At 51.5% G+C, this 14,461-nt stretch overlaps 22 non-coding genes across 22 annotated transcripts; 12 read left to right on the top strand and 10 right to left on the bottom strand.

The window, feature by feature from the left end:
- Nucleotides 1-109: 109 nt before the first annotated feature.
- Trnad-guc (transfer RNA aspartic acid (anticodon GUC)) lies at nucleotides 110-181 on the bottom strand. Its single transcript has one exon. It is a non-coding gene; the product is annotated as a tRNA-Asp (tRNA).
- Nucleotides 182-913: 732 nt separating this feature from the next.
- Nucleotides 914-986, top strand: Trnar-acg (transfer RNA arginine (anticodon ACG)). The gene has a single exon. It is a non-coding gene; the product is annotated as a tRNA-Arg (tRNA).
- A 590-nt stretch (nucleotides 987-1,576) lies between these two features.
- On the bottom strand, nucleotides 1,577-1,648 carry Trnad-guc (transfer RNA aspartic acid (anticodon GUC)). The gene has a single exon. It is a non-coding gene; the product is annotated as a tRNA-Asp (tRNA).
- A 732-nt stretch (nucleotides 1,649-2,380) lies between these two features.
- Trnar-acg (transfer RNA arginine (anticodon ACG)) lies at nucleotides 2,381-2,453 on the top strand. Its single transcript has one exon. It is a non-coding gene; the product is annotated as a tRNA-Arg (tRNA).
- Nucleotides 2,454-3,043: 590 nt separating this feature from the next.
- Trnad-guc (transfer RNA aspartic acid (anticodon GUC)) lies at nucleotides 3,044-3,115 on the bottom strand. The gene has a single exon. It is a non-coding gene; the product is annotated as a tRNA-Asp (tRNA).
- A 732-nt stretch (nucleotides 3,116-3,847) lies between these two features.
- Trnar-acg (transfer RNA arginine (anticodon ACG)) lies at nucleotides 3,848-3,920 on the top strand. The gene has a single exon. It is a non-coding gene; the product is annotated as a tRNA-Arg (tRNA).
- A 590-nt stretch (nucleotides 3,921-4,510) lies between these two features.
- Trnad-guc (transfer RNA aspartic acid (anticodon GUC)) lies at nucleotides 4,511-4,582 on the bottom strand. The gene has a single exon. It is a non-coding gene; the product is annotated as a tRNA-Asp (tRNA).
- Nucleotides 4,583-5,314: 732 nt separating this feature from the next.
- On the top strand, nucleotides 5,315-5,387 carry Trnar-acg (transfer RNA arginine (anticodon ACG)). Its single transcript has one exon. It is a non-coding gene; the product is annotated as a tRNA-Arg (tRNA).
- Nucleotides 5,388-5,977: 590 nt separating this feature from the next.
- Nucleotides 5,978-6,049, bottom strand: Trnad-guc (transfer RNA aspartic acid (anticodon GUC)). The gene has a single exon. It is a non-coding gene; the product is annotated as a tRNA-Asp (tRNA).
- Nucleotides 6,050-6,781: 732 nt separating this feature from the next.
- Nucleotides 6,782-6,854, top strand: Trnar-acg (transfer RNA arginine (anticodon ACG)). The gene has a single exon. It is a non-coding gene; the product is annotated as a tRNA-Arg (tRNA).
- A 286-nt stretch (nucleotides 6,855-7,140) lies between these two features.
- On the top strand, nucleotides 7,141-7,212 carry Trnam-cau (transfer RNA methionine (anticodon CAU)). Its single transcript has one exon. It is a non-coding gene; the product is annotated as a tRNA-Met (tRNA).
- Nucleotides 7,213-7,444: 232 nt separating this feature from the next.
- On the bottom strand, nucleotides 7,445-7,516 carry Trnad-guc (transfer RNA aspartic acid (anticodon GUC)). Its single transcript has one exon. It is a non-coding gene; the product is annotated as a tRNA-Asp (tRNA).
- Nucleotides 7,517-8,248: 732 nt separating this feature from the next.
- On the top strand, nucleotides 8,249-8,321 carry Trnar-acg (transfer RNA arginine (anticodon ACG)). Its single transcript has one exon. It is a non-coding gene; the product is annotated as a tRNA-Arg (tRNA).
- A 286-nt stretch (nucleotides 8,322-8,607) lies between these two features.
- Nucleotides 8,608-8,679, top strand: Trnam-cau (transfer RNA methionine (anticodon CAU)). The gene has a single exon. It is a non-coding gene; the product is annotated as a tRNA-Met (tRNA).
- Nucleotides 8,680-8,911: 232 nt separating this feature from the next.
- Trnad-guc (transfer RNA aspartic acid (anticodon GUC)) lies at nucleotides 8,912-8,983 on the bottom strand. Its single transcript has one exon. It is a non-coding gene; the product is annotated as a tRNA-Asp (tRNA).
- A 732-nt stretch (nucleotides 8,984-9,715) lies between these two features.
- Nucleotides 9,716-9,788, top strand: Trnar-acg (transfer RNA arginine (anticodon ACG)). Its single transcript has one exon. It is a non-coding gene; the product is annotated as a tRNA-Arg (tRNA).
- A 590-nt stretch (nucleotides 9,789-10,378) lies between these two features.
- Trnad-guc (transfer RNA aspartic acid (anticodon GUC)) lies at nucleotides 10,379-10,450 on the bottom strand. The gene has a single exon. It is a non-coding gene; the product is annotated as a tRNA-Asp (tRNA).
- A 732-nt stretch (nucleotides 10,451-11,182) lies between these two features.
- On the top strand, nucleotides 11,183-11,255 carry Trnar-acg (transfer RNA arginine (anticodon ACG)). Its single transcript has one exon. It is a non-coding gene; the product is annotated as a tRNA-Arg (tRNA).
- A 590-nt stretch (nucleotides 11,256-11,845) lies between these two features.
- Trnad-guc (transfer RNA aspartic acid (anticodon GUC)) lies at nucleotides 11,846-11,917 on the bottom strand. Its single transcript has one exon. It is a non-coding gene; the product is annotated as a tRNA-Asp (tRNA).
- A 732-nt stretch (nucleotides 11,918-12,649) lies between these two features.
- On the top strand, nucleotides 12,650-12,722 carry Trnar-acg (transfer RNA arginine (anticodon ACG)). Its single transcript has one exon. It is a non-coding gene; the product is annotated as a tRNA-Arg (tRNA).
- A 590-nt stretch (nucleotides 12,723-13,312) lies between these two features.
- Nucleotides 13,313-13,384, bottom strand: Trnad-guc (transfer RNA aspartic acid (anticodon GUC)). Its single transcript has one exon. It is a non-coding gene; the product is annotated as a tRNA-Asp (tRNA).
- Nucleotides 13,385-14,116: 732 nt separating this feature from the next.
- Nucleotides 14,117-14,189, top strand: Trnar-acg (transfer RNA arginine (anticodon ACG)). Its single transcript has one exon. It is a non-coding gene; the product is annotated as a tRNA-Arg (tRNA).
- Nucleotides 14,190-14,461: the final 272 nt, after the last annotated feature.

Genomic DNA, 14,461 nt, shown 5'->3' with positions numbered 1-14,461 from the left:
ACTTCCTAAATTGTAGCCTTTGTTTATGTTTTTGCACCACCTATACTCCTTGATCTTCCGACCCACGCACGAGCAACACTCTAGCAGGTTTGTGAGATAAAAATCGCATCTCCCCGGCTGGGAATCGAACCCCGGGCTCCCGCGTGACAGGCGGGGATACTAACCACTATACTACCGAGGATGAGCTGTAGGCAGTTGCCAGTGTGATAGACACATGGTGCTAATAGCCGCCAACGTCCTTCACTAAGTTCGGCGGGTGATAGTGCTGCAACTAAAAATCGGATATGCCGCCTGGCGGGGAATCGGACCGCGGTCTCCCGCGTGACAGGCGGGGATACTAACCACTATACTACCGAGGAAGACGCAGCTAGTGTCTCGAATACACAATTATGTAACTCAAATAGCTGATACATCTGAAAACTAGCCTCCTGTTGCTGTCACAGAATGCTGCTACGAAATAAAATTATGCTCACCGTGAGGCTCGAATTCACAATCCCGGCATTGCTCACGGCTACTGCTTATAGGTACCGTGGGCTAACCAACTGCGCCACTGGGACTACAACCCAGTGCTCTCAGTTTGCGCTATTCACTTTGCTGTAAACCAGTGGTGCACACAGAAACATATGATCGCCACCTGATGCCATACGAATGCTTCGTGCTATTCTTGTTTCATATGCTACGCTTACATGCACATCAACGGGCTCTGGTCGTCGAGAAAACGCAGCAAATAGCGCGCCTTGCCTTCCGCTACCTGTCGAACAGTGAACGCAGATGTGTGGCAAGCTCTAAGCTCTGCAGGCGCACTGTGGCCACGCAGCTGAACGAGAGCTACCTTCCTTGGGAGCTTGCTGAGCCATGGAGAACACGTGTCTTAGCGAAGTGCCCTTGTCTAGTAATCGAAACTGCTGCCAGTGGCTCTGTGGCGCAACGGATAACGCGTCTGACTACGGATCAGAAGATTCCAGGTTCGAATCCTGGCAGAGTCTGTATTTTGTTAGTTGCGACGCGTAGCTGGGCAGTGGATTTCGTATGTCGCCGCATCGTGGAGTGCTTTGTTACTCCTGTGCATCTCGCAGCTGCATGTCGACGCGATCGTGGTAAATATCGCTGCCTGCAAGCGTCAGCGTAGCGTCAGTCGAGCAAAGTCGAGACTAGTCAAGCTGAGAGCTGTACGAGATGATACGCAACTAAGGACAGGCGTGTGAAAGCGACGCAGGCAACACTTTCCAAGTGTCTCTCTTCACGTAGCGAAGAGACAGAGCATCAACGCACAGCAGAGTGGCGCAGTGGAAGCGTGCTGGGCCCATAACCCAGAGGTCCGTTGATCGAAACCACGCTCTGCTAAAATTATTTTATTTGCAGACTGTGCCGAGCTCGATTATTACGCCCAGAGCGACTGCTGGGGTGTTTTGATTCAGATTCAACAGCAAACCTCGTAATTCTCCTCGTGTGAAGAATGCGAGAACCACTTCCTAAATTGTAGCCTTTGTTTATGTTTTTGCACCACCTATACTCCTTGATCTTCCGACCCACGCACGAGCAACACTCTAGCAGGTTTGTGAGATAAAAATCGCATCTCCCCGGCGGGGAATCGAACCCCGGTCTCCCGCGTGACAGGCGGGGATACTAACCACTATACTACCGAGGATGAGCTGTAGGCAGTTGCCAGTGTGATAGACACATGGTGCTAATAGCCGCCAACGTCCTTCACTAAGTTCGGCGGGTGATAGTGCTGCAACTAAAAATCGGATATGCCGCCTGGCGGGGAATCGGACCGCGGTCTCCCGCGTGACAGGCGGGGATACTAACCACTATACTACCGAGGAAGACGCAGCTAGTGTCTCGAATACACAATTATGTAACTCAAATAGCTGATACATCTGAAAACTAGCCTCCTGTTGCTGTCACAGAATGCTGCTACGAAATAAAATTATGCTCACCGTGAGGCTCGAATTCACAATCCCGGCATTGCTCACGGCTACTGCTTATAGGTACCGTGGGCTAACCAACTGCGCCACTGGGACTACAACCCAGTGCTCTCAGTTTGCGCTATTCACTTTGCTGTAAACCAGTGGTGCACACAGAAACATATGATCGCCACCTGATGCCATACGAATGCTTCGTGCTATTCTTGTTTCATATGCTACGCTTACATGCACATCAACGGGCTCTGGTCGTCGAGAAAACGCAGCAAATAGCGCGCCTTGCCTTCCGCTACCTGTCGAACAGTGAACGCAGATGTGTGGCAAGCTCTAAGCTCTGCAGGCGCACTGTGGCCACGCAGCTGAACGAGAGCTACCTTCCTTGGGAGCTTGCTGAGCCATGGAGAACACGTGTCTTAGCGAAGTGCCCTTGTCTAGTAATCGAAACTGCTGCCAGTGGCTCTGTGGCGCAACGGATAACGCGTCTGACTACGGATCAGAAAATTCCAGGTTCGAATCCTGGCAGAGTCTGTATTTTGTTAGTTGCGACGCGTAGCTGGGCAGTGGATTTCGTATGTCGCCGCATCGTGGAGTGCTTTGTTACTCCTGTGCATCTCGCAGCTGCATGTCGACGCGATCGTGGTAAATATCGCTGCCTGCAAGCGTCAGCGTAGCGTCAGTCGAGCAAAGTCGAGACTAGTCAAGCTGAGAGCTGTACGAGATGATACGCAACTAAGGACAGGCGTGTGAAAGCGACGCAGGCAACACTTTCCAAGTGTCTCTCTTCACGTAGCGAAGAGACAGAGCATCAACGCACAGCAGAGTGGCGCAGTGGAAGCGTGCTGGGCCCATAACCCAGAGGTCCGTTGATCGAAACCACGCTCTGCTAAAATTATTTTATTTGCAGACTGTGCCGAGCTCGATTATTACGCCCAGAGCGACTGCTGGGGTGTTTTGATTCAGATTCAACAGCAAACCTCGTAATTCTCCTCGTGTGAAGAATGCGAGAACCACTTCCTAAATTGTAGCCTTTGTTTATGTTTTTGCACCACCTATACTCCTTGATCTTCCGACCCACGCACGAGCAACACTCTAGCAGGTTTGTGAGATAAAAATCGCATCTCCCCGGCGGGGAATCGAACCCCGGGCTCCCGCGTGACAGGCGGGGATACTAACCACTATACTACCGAGGATGAGCTGTAGGCAGTTGCCAGTGTGATAGACACATGGTGCTAATAGCCGCCAACGTCCTTCACTAAGTTCGGCGGGTGATAGTGCTGCAACTAAAAATCGGATATGCCGCCTGGCGGGGAATCGGACCGCGGTCTCCCGCGTGACAGGCGGGGATACTAACCACTATACTACCGAGGAAGACGCAGCTAGTGTCTCGAATACACAATTATGTAACTCAAATAGCTGATACATCTGAAAACTAGCCTCCTGTTGCTGTCACAGAATGCTGCTACGAAATAAAATTATGCTCACCGTGAGGCTCGAATTCACAATCCCGGCATTGCTCACGGCTACTGCTTATAGGTACCGTGGGCTAACCAACTGCGCCACTGGGACTACAACCCAGTGCTCTCAGTTTGCGCTATTCACTTTGCTGTAAACCAGTGGTGCACACAGAAACATATGATCGCCACCTGATGCCATACGAATGCTTCGTGCTATTCTTGTTTCATATGCTACGCTTACATGCACATCAACGGGCTCTGGTCGTCGAGAAAACGCAGCAAATAGCGCGCCTTGCCTTCCGCTACCTGTCGAACAGTGAACGCAGATGTGTGGCAAGCTCTAAGCTCTGCAGGCGCACTGTGGCCACGCAGCTGAACGAGAGCTACCTTCGTTGGGAGCTTGCTGAGCCATGGAGAACACGTGTCTTAGCGAAGTGCCCTTGTCTAGTAATCGAAACTGCTGCCAGTGGCTCTGTGGCGCAACGGATAACGCGTCTGACTACGGATCAGAAGATTCCAGGTTCGAATCCTGGCAGAGTCTGTATTTTGTTAGTTGCGACGCGTAGCTGGGCAGTGGATTTCGTATGTCGCCGCATCGTGGAGTGCTTTGTTACTCCTGTGCATCTCGCAGCTGCATGTCGACGCGATCGTGGTAAATATCGCTGCCTGCAAGCGTCAGCGTAGCGTCAGTCGAGCAAAGTCGAGACTAGTCAAGCTGAGAGCTGTACGAGATGATACGCAACTAAGGACAGGCGTGTGAAAGCGACGCAGGCAACACTTTCCAAGTGTCTCTCTTCACGTAGCGAAGAGACAGAGCATCAACGCACAGCAGAGTGGCGCAGTGGAAGCGTGCTGGGCCCATAACCCAGAGGTCCGTTGATCGAAACCACGCTCTGCTAAAATTATTTTATTTGCAGACTGTGCCGAGCTCGATTATTACGCCCAGAGCGACTGCTGGGGTGTTTTGATTCAGATTCAACAGCAAACCTCGTAATTCTCCTCGTGTGAAGAATGCGAGAACCACTTCCTAAATTGTAGCCTTTGTTTATGTTTTTGCACCACCTATACTCCTTGATCTTCCGACCCACGCACGAGCAACACTCTAGCAGGTTTGTGAGATAAAAATCGCATCTCCCCGGCGGGGAATCGAACCCCGGGCTCCCGCGTGACAGGCGGGGATACTAACCACTATACTACCGAGGATGAGCTGTAGGCAGTTGCCAGTGTGATAGACACATGGTGCTAATAGCCGCCAACGTCCTTCACTAAGTTCGGCGGGTGATAGTGCTGCAACTAAAAATCGGATATGCCGCCTGGCGGGGAATCGGACCGCGGTCTCCCGCGTGACAGGCGGGGATACTAACCACTATACTACCGAGGAAGACGCAGCTAGTGTCTCGAATACACAATTATGTAACTCAAATAGCTGATACATCTGAAAACTAGCCTCCTGTTGCTGTCACAGAATGCTGCTACGAAATAAAATTATGCTCACCGTGAGGCTCGAATTCACAATCCCGGCATTGCTCACGGCTACTGCTTATAGGTACCGTGGGCTAACCAACTGCGCCACTGGGACTACAACCCAGTGCTCTCAGTTTGCGCTATTCACTTTGCTGTAAACCAGTGGTGCACACAGAAACATATGATCGCCACCTGATGCCATACGAATGCTTCGTGCTATTCTTGTTTCATATGCTACGCTTACATGCACATCAACGGGCTCTGGTCGTCGAGAAAACGCAGCAAATAGCGCGCCTTGCCTTCCGCTACCTGTCGAACAGTGAACGCAGATGTGTGGCAAGCTCTAAGCTCTGCAGGCGCACTGTGGCCACGCAGCTGAACGAGAGCTACCTTCCTTGGGAGCTTGCTGAGCCATGGAGAACACGTGTCTTAGCGAAGTGCCCTTGTCTAGTAATCGAAACTGCTGCCAGTGGCTCTGTGGCGCAACGGATAACGCGTCTGACTACGGATCAGAAGATTCCAGGTTCGAATCCTGGCAGAGTCGGTATTTTGTTAGTTGCGACGCGTAGCTGGGCAGTGGATTTCGTATGTCGCCGCATCGTGGAGTGCTTTGTTACTCCTGTGCATCTCGCAGCTGCATGTCGACGCGATCGAGGTAAATATCGCTGCCTGCAAGCGTCAGCGTAGCGTCAGTCGAGCAAAGTCGAGACAAGTCAAGCTGAGAGCTGTACGAGATGATACGCAACTAAGGACAGGCGTGTGAAAGCGACGCAGGCAACACTTTCCAAGTGTCTCTCTTCACGTAGCGAAGAGACAGAGCATCAACGCACAGCAGAGTGGCGCAGTGGAAGCGTGCTGGGCCCATAACCCAGAGGTCCGTTGATCGAAACCACGCTCTGCTAAAATTATTTTATTTGCAGACTGTGCCGAGCTCGATTATTACGCCCAGAGCGACTGCTGGGGTGTTTTGATTCAGATTCAACAGCAAACCTCGTAATTCTCCTCGTGTGAAGAATGCGAGAACCACTTCCTAAATTGTAGCCTTTGTTTATGTTTTTGCACCACCTATACTCCTTGATCTTCCGACCCACGCACGAGCAACACTCTAGCAGGTTTGTGAGATAAAAATCGCATCTCCCCGGCGGGGAATCGAACCCCGGGCTCCCGCGTGACAGGCGGGGATACTAACCACTATACTACCGAGGATGAGCTGTAGGCAGTTGCCAGTGTGATAGACACATGGTGCTAATAGCCGCCAACGTCCTTCACTAAGTTCGGCGGGTGATAGTGCTGCAACTAAAAATCGGATATGCCGCCTGGCGGGGAATCGGACCGCGGTCTCCCGCGTGACAGGCGGGGATACTAACCACTATACTACCGAGGAAGACGCAGCTAGTGTCTCGAATACACAATTATGTAACTCAAATAGCTGATACATCTGAAAACTAGCCTCCTGTTGCTGTCACAGAATGCTGCTACGAAATAAAATTATGCTCACCGTGAGGCTCGAATTCACAATCCCGGCATTGCTCACGGCTACTGCTTATAGGTACCGTGGGCTAACCAACTGCGCCACTGGGACTACAACCCAGTGCTCTCAGTTTGCGCTATTCACTTTGCTGTAAACCAGTGGTGCACACAGAAACATATGATCGCCACCTGATGCCATACGAATGCTTCGTGCTATTCTTGTTTCATATGCTACGCTTACATGCACATCAACGGGCTCTGGTCGTCGAGAAAACGCAGCAAATAGCGCGCCTTGCCTTCCGCTACCTGTCGAACAGTGAACGCAGATGTGTGGCAAGCTCTAAGCTCTGCAGGCGCACTGTGGCCACGCAGCTGAACGAGAGCTACCTTCCTTGGGAGCTTGCTGAGCCATGGAGAACACGTGTCTTAGCGAAGTGCCCTTGTCTAGTAATCGAAACTGCTGCCAGTGGCTCTGTGGCGCAACGGATAACGCGTCTGACTACGGATCAGAAGATTCCAGGTTCGAATCCTGGCAGAGTCGGTATTTTGTTAGTTGCGACGCGTAGCTGGGCAGTGGATTTCGTATGTCGCCGCATCGTGGAGTGCTTTGTTACTCCTGTGCATCTCGCAGCTGCATGTCGACGCGATCGTGGTAAATATCGCTGCCTGCAAGCGTCAGCGTAGCGTCAGTCGAGCAAAGTCGAGACAAGTCAAGCTGAGAGCTGTACGAGATGATACGCAACTAAGGACAGGCGTGTGAAAGCGACGCAGGCAACACTTTCCAAGTGTCTCTCTTCACGTAGCGAAGAGACAGAGCATCAACGCACAGCAGAGTGGCGCAGTGGAAGCGTGCTGGGCCCATAACCCAGAGGTCCGTGGATCGAAACCACGCTCTGCTAAAATTATTTTATTTGCAGACTGTGCCGAGCTCGATTATTACGCCCAGAGCGACTGCTGGGGTGTTTTGATTCAGATTCAACAGCAAACCTCGTAATTCTCCTCGTGTGAAGAATGCGAGAACCACTTCCTAAATTGTAGCCTTTGTTTATGTTTTTGCACCACCTATACTCCTTGATCTTCCGACCCACGCACGAGCAACACTCTAGCAGGTTTGTGAGATAAAAATCGCATCTCCCCGGCGGGGAATCGAACCCCGGGCTCCCGCGTGACAGGCGGGGATACTAACCACTATACTACCGAGGATGAGCTGTAGGCAGTTGCCAGTGTGATAGACACATGGTGCTAATAGCCGCCAACGTCCTTCACTAAGTTCGGCGGGTGATAGTGCTGCAACTAAAAATCGGATATGCCGCCTGGCGGGGAATCGGACCGCGGTCTCCCGCGTGACAGGCGGGGATACTAACCACTATACTACCGAGGAAGACGCAGCTAGTGTCTCGAATACACAATTATGTAACTCAAATAGCTGATACATCTGAAAACTAGCCTCCTGTTGCTGTCACAGAATGCTGCTACGAAATAAAATTATGCTCACCGTGAGGCTCGAATTCACAATCCCGGCATTGCTCACGGCTACTGCTTATAGGTACCGTGGGCTAACCAACTGCGCCACTGGGACTACAACCCAGTGCTCTCAGTTTGCGCTATTCACTTTGCTGTAAACCAGTGGTGCACACAGAAACATATGATCGCCACCTGATGCCATACGAATGCTTCGTGCTATTCTTGTTTCATATGCTACGCTTACATGCACATCAACGGGCTCTGGTCGTCGAGAAAACGCAGCAAATAGCGCGCCTTGCCTTCCGCTACCTGTCGAACAGTGAACGCAGATGTGTGGCAAGCTCTAAGCTCTGCAGGCGCACTGTGGCCACGCAGCTGAACGAGAGCTACCTTCCTTGGGAGCTTGCTGAGCCATGGAGAACACGTGTCTTAGCGAAGTGCCCTTGTCTAGTAATCGAAACTGCTGCCAGTGGCTCTGTGGCGCAACGGATAACGCGTCTGACTACGGATCAGAAGATTCCAGGTTCGAATCCTGGCAGAGTCGGTATTTTGTTAGTTGCGACGCGTAGCTGGGCAGTGGATTTCGTATGTCGCCGCATCGTGGAGTGCTTTGTTACTCCTGTGCATCTCGCAGCTGCATGTCGACGCGATCGTGGTAAATATCGCTGCCTGCAAGCGTCAGCGTAGCGTCAGTCGAGCGAAGTCGAGACAAGTCAAGCTGAGAGCTGTACGAGATGATACGCAACTAAGGACAGGCGTGTGAAAGCGACGCAGGCAACACTTTCCAAGTGTCTCTCTTCACGTAGCGAAGAGACAGAGCATCAACGCACAGCAGAGTGGCGCAGTGGAAGCGTGCTGGGCCCATAACCCAGAGGTCCGTGGATCGAAACCACGCTCTGCTAAAATTATTTTATTTGCAGACTGTGCCGAGCTCGATTATTACGCCCAGAGCGACTGCTGGGGTGTTTTGATTCAGATTCAACAGCAAACCTCGTAATTCTCCTCGTGTGAAGAATGCGAGAACCACTTCCTAAATTGTAGCCTTTGTTTATGTTTTTGCACCACCTATACTCCTTGATCTTCCGACCCACGCACGAGCAACACTCTAGCAGGTTTGTGAGATAAAAATCGCATCTCCCCGGCGGGGAATCGAACCCCGGTCTCCCGCGTGACAGGCGGGGATACTAACCACTATACTACCGAGGATGAGCTGTAGGCAGTTGCCAGTGTGATAGACACATGGTGCTAATAGCCGCCAACGTCCTTCACTAAGTTCGGCGGGTGATAGTGCTGCAACTAAAAATCGGATATGCCGCCTGGCGGGGAATCGGACCGCGGTCTCCCGCGTGACAGGCGGGGATACTAACCACTATACTACCGAGGAAGACGCAGCTAGTGTCTCGAATACACAATTATGTAACTCAAATAGCTGATACATCTGAAAACTAGCCTCCTGTTGCTGTCACAGAATGCTGCTACGAAATAAAATTATGCTCACCGTGAGGCTCGAATTCACAATCCCGGCATTGCTCACGGCTACTGCTTATAGGTACCGTGGGCTAACCAACTGCGCCACTGGGACTACAACCCAGTGCTCTCAGTTTGCGCTATTCACTTTGCTGTAAACCAGTGGTGCACACAGAAACATATGATCGCCACCTGATGCCATACGAATGCTTCGTGCTATTCTTGTTTCATATGCTACGCTTACATGCACATCAACGGGCTCTGGTCGTCGAGAAAACGCAGCAAATAGCGCGCCTTGCCTTCCGCTACCTGTCGAACAGTGAACGCAGATGTGTGGCAAGCTCTAAGCTCTGCAGGCGCACTGTGGCCACGCAGCTGAACGAGAGCTACCTTCCTTGGGAGCTTGCTGAGCCATGGAGAACACGTGTCTTAGCGAAGTGCCCTTGTCTAGTAATCGAAACTGCTGCCAGTGGCTCTGTGGCGCAACGGATAACGCGTCTGACTACGGATCAGAAGATTCCAGGTTCGAATCCTGGCAGAGTCTGTATTTTGTTAGTTGCGACGCGTAGCTGGGCAGTGGATTTCGTATGTCGCCGCATCGTGGAGTGCTTTGTTACTCCTGTGCATCTCGCAGCTGCATGTCGACGCGATCGTGGTAAATATCGCTGCCTGCAAGCGTCAGCGTAGCGTCAGTCGAGCGAAGTCGAGACTAGTCAAGCTGAGAGCTGTACGAGATGATACGCAACTAAGGACAGGCGTGTGAAAGCGACGCAGGCAACACTTTCCAAGTGTCTCTCTTCACGTAGCGAAGAGACAGAGCATCAACGCACAGCAGAGTGGCGCAGTGGAAGCGTGCTGGGCCCATAACCCAGAGGTCCGTTGATCGAAACCACGCTCTGCTAAAATTATTTTATTTGCAGACTGTGCCGAGCTCGATTATTACGCCCAGAGCGACTGCTGGGGTGTTTTGATTCAGATTCAACAGCAAACCTCGTAATTCTCCTCGTGTGAAGAATGCGAGAACCACTTCCTAAATTGTAGCCTTTGTTTATGTTTTTGCACCACCTATACTCCTTGATCTTCCGACCCACGCACGAGCAACACTCTAGCAGGTTTGTGAGATAAAAATCGCATCTCCCCGGCGGGGAATCGAACCCCGGGCTCCCGCGTGACAGGCGGGGATACTAACCACTATACTACCGAGGATGAGCTGTAGGCAGTTGCCAGTGTGATAGACACATGGTGCTAATAGCCGCCAACGTCCTTCACTAAGTTCGGCGGGTGATAGTGCTGCAACTAAAAATCGGATATGCCGCCTGGCGGGGAATCGGACCGCGGTCTCCCGCGTGACAGGCGGGGATACTAACCACTATACTACCGAGGAAGACGCAGCTAGTGTCTCGAATACACAATTATGTAACTCAAATAGCTGATACATCTGAAAACTAGCCTCCTGTTGCTGTCACAGAATGCTGCTACGAAATAAAATTATGCTCACCGTGAGGCTCGAATTCACAATCCCGGCATTGCTCACGGCTACTGCTTATAGGTACCGTGGGCTAACCAACTGCGCCACTGGGACTACAACCCAGTGCTCTCAGTTTGCGCTATTCACTTTGCTGTAAACCAGTGGTGCACACAGAAACATATGATCGCCACCTGATGCCATACGAATGCTTCGTGCTATTCTTGTTTCATATGCTACGCTTACATGCACATCAACGGGCTCTGGTCGTCGAGAAAACGCAGCAAATAGCGCGCCTTGCCTTCCGCTACCTGTCGAACAGTGAACGCAGATGTGTGGCAAGCTCTAAGCTCTGCAGGCGCACTGTGGCCACGCAGCTGAACGAGAGCTACCTTCCTTGGGAGCTTGCTGAGCCATGGAGAACACGTGTCTTAGCGAAGTGCCCTTGTCTAGTAATCGAAACTGCTGCCAGTGGCTCTGTGGCGCAACGGATAACGCGTCTGACTACGGATCAGAAGATTCCAGGTTCGAATCCTGGCAGAGTCTGTATTTTGTTAGTTGCGACGCGTAGCTGGGCAGTGGATTTCGTATGTCGCCGCATCGTGGAGTGCTTTGTTACTCCTGTGCATCTCGCAGCTGCATGTCGACGCGATCGTGGTAAATATCGCTGCCTGCAAGCGTCAGCGTAGCGTCAGTCGAGCGAAGTCGAGACTAGTCAAGCTGAGAGCTGTACGAGATGATACGCAACTAAGGACAGGCGTGTGAAAGCGACGCAGGCAACACTTTCCAAGTGTCTCTCTTCACGTAGCCAAGAGACAGAGCATCAACGCACAGCAGAGTGGCGCAGTGGAAGCGTGCTGGGCCCATAACCCAGAGGTCCGTTGATCGAAACCACGCTCTGCTAAAATTATTTTATTTGCAGACTGTGCCGAGCTCGATTATTACGCCCAGAGCGACTGCTGGGGTGTTTTGATTCAGATTCAACAGCAAACCTCGTAATTCTCCTCGTGTGAAGAATGCGAGAACCACTTCCTAAATTGTAGCCTTTGTTTATGTTTTTGCACCACCTATACTCCTTGATCTTCCGACCCACGCACGAGCAACACTCTAGCAGGTTTGTGAGATAAAAATCGCATCTCCCCGGCGGGGAATCGAACCCCGGGCTCCCGCGTGACAGGCGGGGATACTAACCACTATACTACCGAGGATGAGCTGTAGGCAGTTGCCAGTGTGATAGACACATGGTGCTAATAGCCGCCAACGTCCTTCACTAAGTTCGGCGGGTGATAGTGCTGCAACTAAAAATCGGATATGCCGCCTGGCGGGGAATCGGACCGCGGTCTCCCGCGTGACAGGCGGGGATACTAACCACTATACTACCGAGGAAGACGCAGCTAGTGTCTCGAATACACAATTATGTAACTCAAATAGCTGATACATCTGAAAACTAGCCTCCTGTTGCTGTCACAGAATGCTGCTACGAAATAAAATTATGCTCACCGTGAGGCTCGAATTCACAATCCCGGCATTGCTCACGGCTACTGCTTATAGGTACCGTGGGCTAACCAACTGCGCCACTGGGACTACAACCCAGTGCTCTCAGTTTGCGCTATTCACTTTGCTGTAAACCAGTGGTGCACACAGAAACATATGATCGCCACCTGATGCCATACGAATGCTTCGTGCTATTCTTGTTTCATATGCTACGCTTACATGCACATCAACGGGCTCTGGTCGTCGAGAAAACGCAGCAAATAGCGCGCCTTGCCTTCCGCTACCTGTCGAACAGTGAACGCAGATGTGTGGCAAGCTCTAAGCTCTGCAGGCGCACTGTGGCCACGCAGCTGAACGAGAGCTACCTTCCTTGGGAGCTTGCTGAGCCATGGAGAACACGTGTCTTAGCGAAGTGCCCTTGTCTAGTAATCGAAACTGCTGCCAGTGGCTCTGTGGCGCAACGGATAACGCGTCTGACTACGGATCAGAAGATTCCAGGTTCGAATCCTGGCAGGGTCGGTATTTTGTTAGTTGCGACGCGTAGCTGGGCAGTGGATTTCGTATGTCGCCGCTTCGTGGAGTGCTTTGTTACTCCTGTGCATCTCGCAGCTGCATGTCGACGCGATCGTGGTAAATATCGCTGCCTGCAAGCGTCAGCGTAGCGTCAGTCGAGCAAAGTCGAGACAAGTCAAGCTGAGAGCTGTACGAGATGATACGCAACTAAGGACAGGCGTGTGAAAGCGACGCAGGCAACACTTTCCAAGTGTCCCTCTTCACTTAGCGAAGAGACAGAGAATCAACGCACAGCAGAGTGTCGCAGTGGAAGCGTGCTGGGCCCATAACCCAGAGGTCCGTGGATCGAAACCACGCTCTGCTAAAATTATTTTATTTGCAAACTGTGCCGAGCTCGATTATTACGCCCAGAGCGACTGCTGGGGTGTTTTGATTCAGATTCAACAGCAAACCTCGTAATTCTCCTCGTGTGAAGAATGCGAGAACCACTTCCTAAATTGTAGCTTTTGTTTATGTTTTTGCACCACCTATACTCCTTGATCTTCCGACCCACGCACGAGCAACACTCTAGCAGGTTTGTGAGATAAAAGTCGCATCTCCCCGGCGGGGAATCGAACCCCGGTCTCCCGCGTGACAGGCGGGAATACTAACCACTATACTACCGAGGATGAGCTGTAGGCAGTTGCCAGTGTGATAGACACATGGTGCTAATAGCCGCCAACGTCCTTCACTAAGTTCGGCGGGTGATAGTGCTGCAACTAAAAATCGGATATGCCGCCTGGCGGGGAATCGGACCGCGGTCTCCCGCGTGACAGGCGGGGATACTAACCACTATACTACCGAGGAAGACGCAGCTAGTGTCTCGAATACACAATTATGTAACTCAAATAGCTGATACATCTGAAAACTAGCCTCCTGTTGCTGTCACAGAATGCTGCTACGTAATAAAATTATGCTCACCGTGAGGCTCGAATTCACAATCCCTGCATTGCTCACGGCTACTGCTTATAGGTACCGTGGGCTAACCAACTGCGCCACTGGGACTACAACCCAGTGCTCTCAGTTTGCGCTATTCACTTTGCTGTAAACCAGTGGTGCACACAGAAACATATGATCGCCACCTGATGCCATACGAATGCTTCGTGCTATTCTTGTTTCATATGCTACGCTTACATGCACATCAACGGGCTCTGGTCGTCGAGAAAACGCAGCAAATAGCGCGCCTTGCCTTCCGCTACCTGTCGAACAGTGAACGCAGATGTGTGGCAAGCTCTAAGCTCTGCAGGCGCACTGTGGCCACGCAGCTGAACGAGAGCTACCTTCCTTGGGAGCTTGCTGAGCCATGGAGAACACGTGTCTTAGCGAAGTGCCCTTGTCTAGTAATCGAAACTGCTGCCAGTGGCTCTGTGGCGCAACGGATAACGCGTCTGACTACGGATCAGAAGATTCCAGGTTCGAATCCTGGCAGAGTCGGTATTTTGTTAGTTGCGACGCGTAGCTGGGCAGTGGATTTCCCAACTGCTGACACCAGACCGAAAAATTATGTCGCCGATTTAAATCCAAAATATTGTTTCTTAGACTGGGAAAATTAGAAGTGGTGGTTGTGTGATCGCAACATCATAACAGAGAGAGAGACATAATCCTGTCTCGCCACAACATTTACAGGAAGATATTATAGAGGATGACGATGGTAACGACGTTTCCCAGCACATGTCAGTCACCCCCCAACGGGAAAGCAGCATCGA

The sequence above is a fragment of the Schistocerca gregaria genome, chromosome 8 (genome assembly GCF_023897955.1).
Source record: "Schistocerca gregaria isolate iqSchGreg1 chromosome 8, iqSchGreg1.2, whole genome shotgun sequence".
Classification (NCBI taxonomy): domain Eukaryota; kingdom Metazoa; phylum Arthropoda; class Insecta; order Orthoptera; family Acrididae; genus Schistocerca; species Schistocerca gregaria.
The sequence above is the reverse complement of the archived record's forward strand: the minus strand, read 5'-3'. Positions and strand labels throughout refer to the sequence as shown.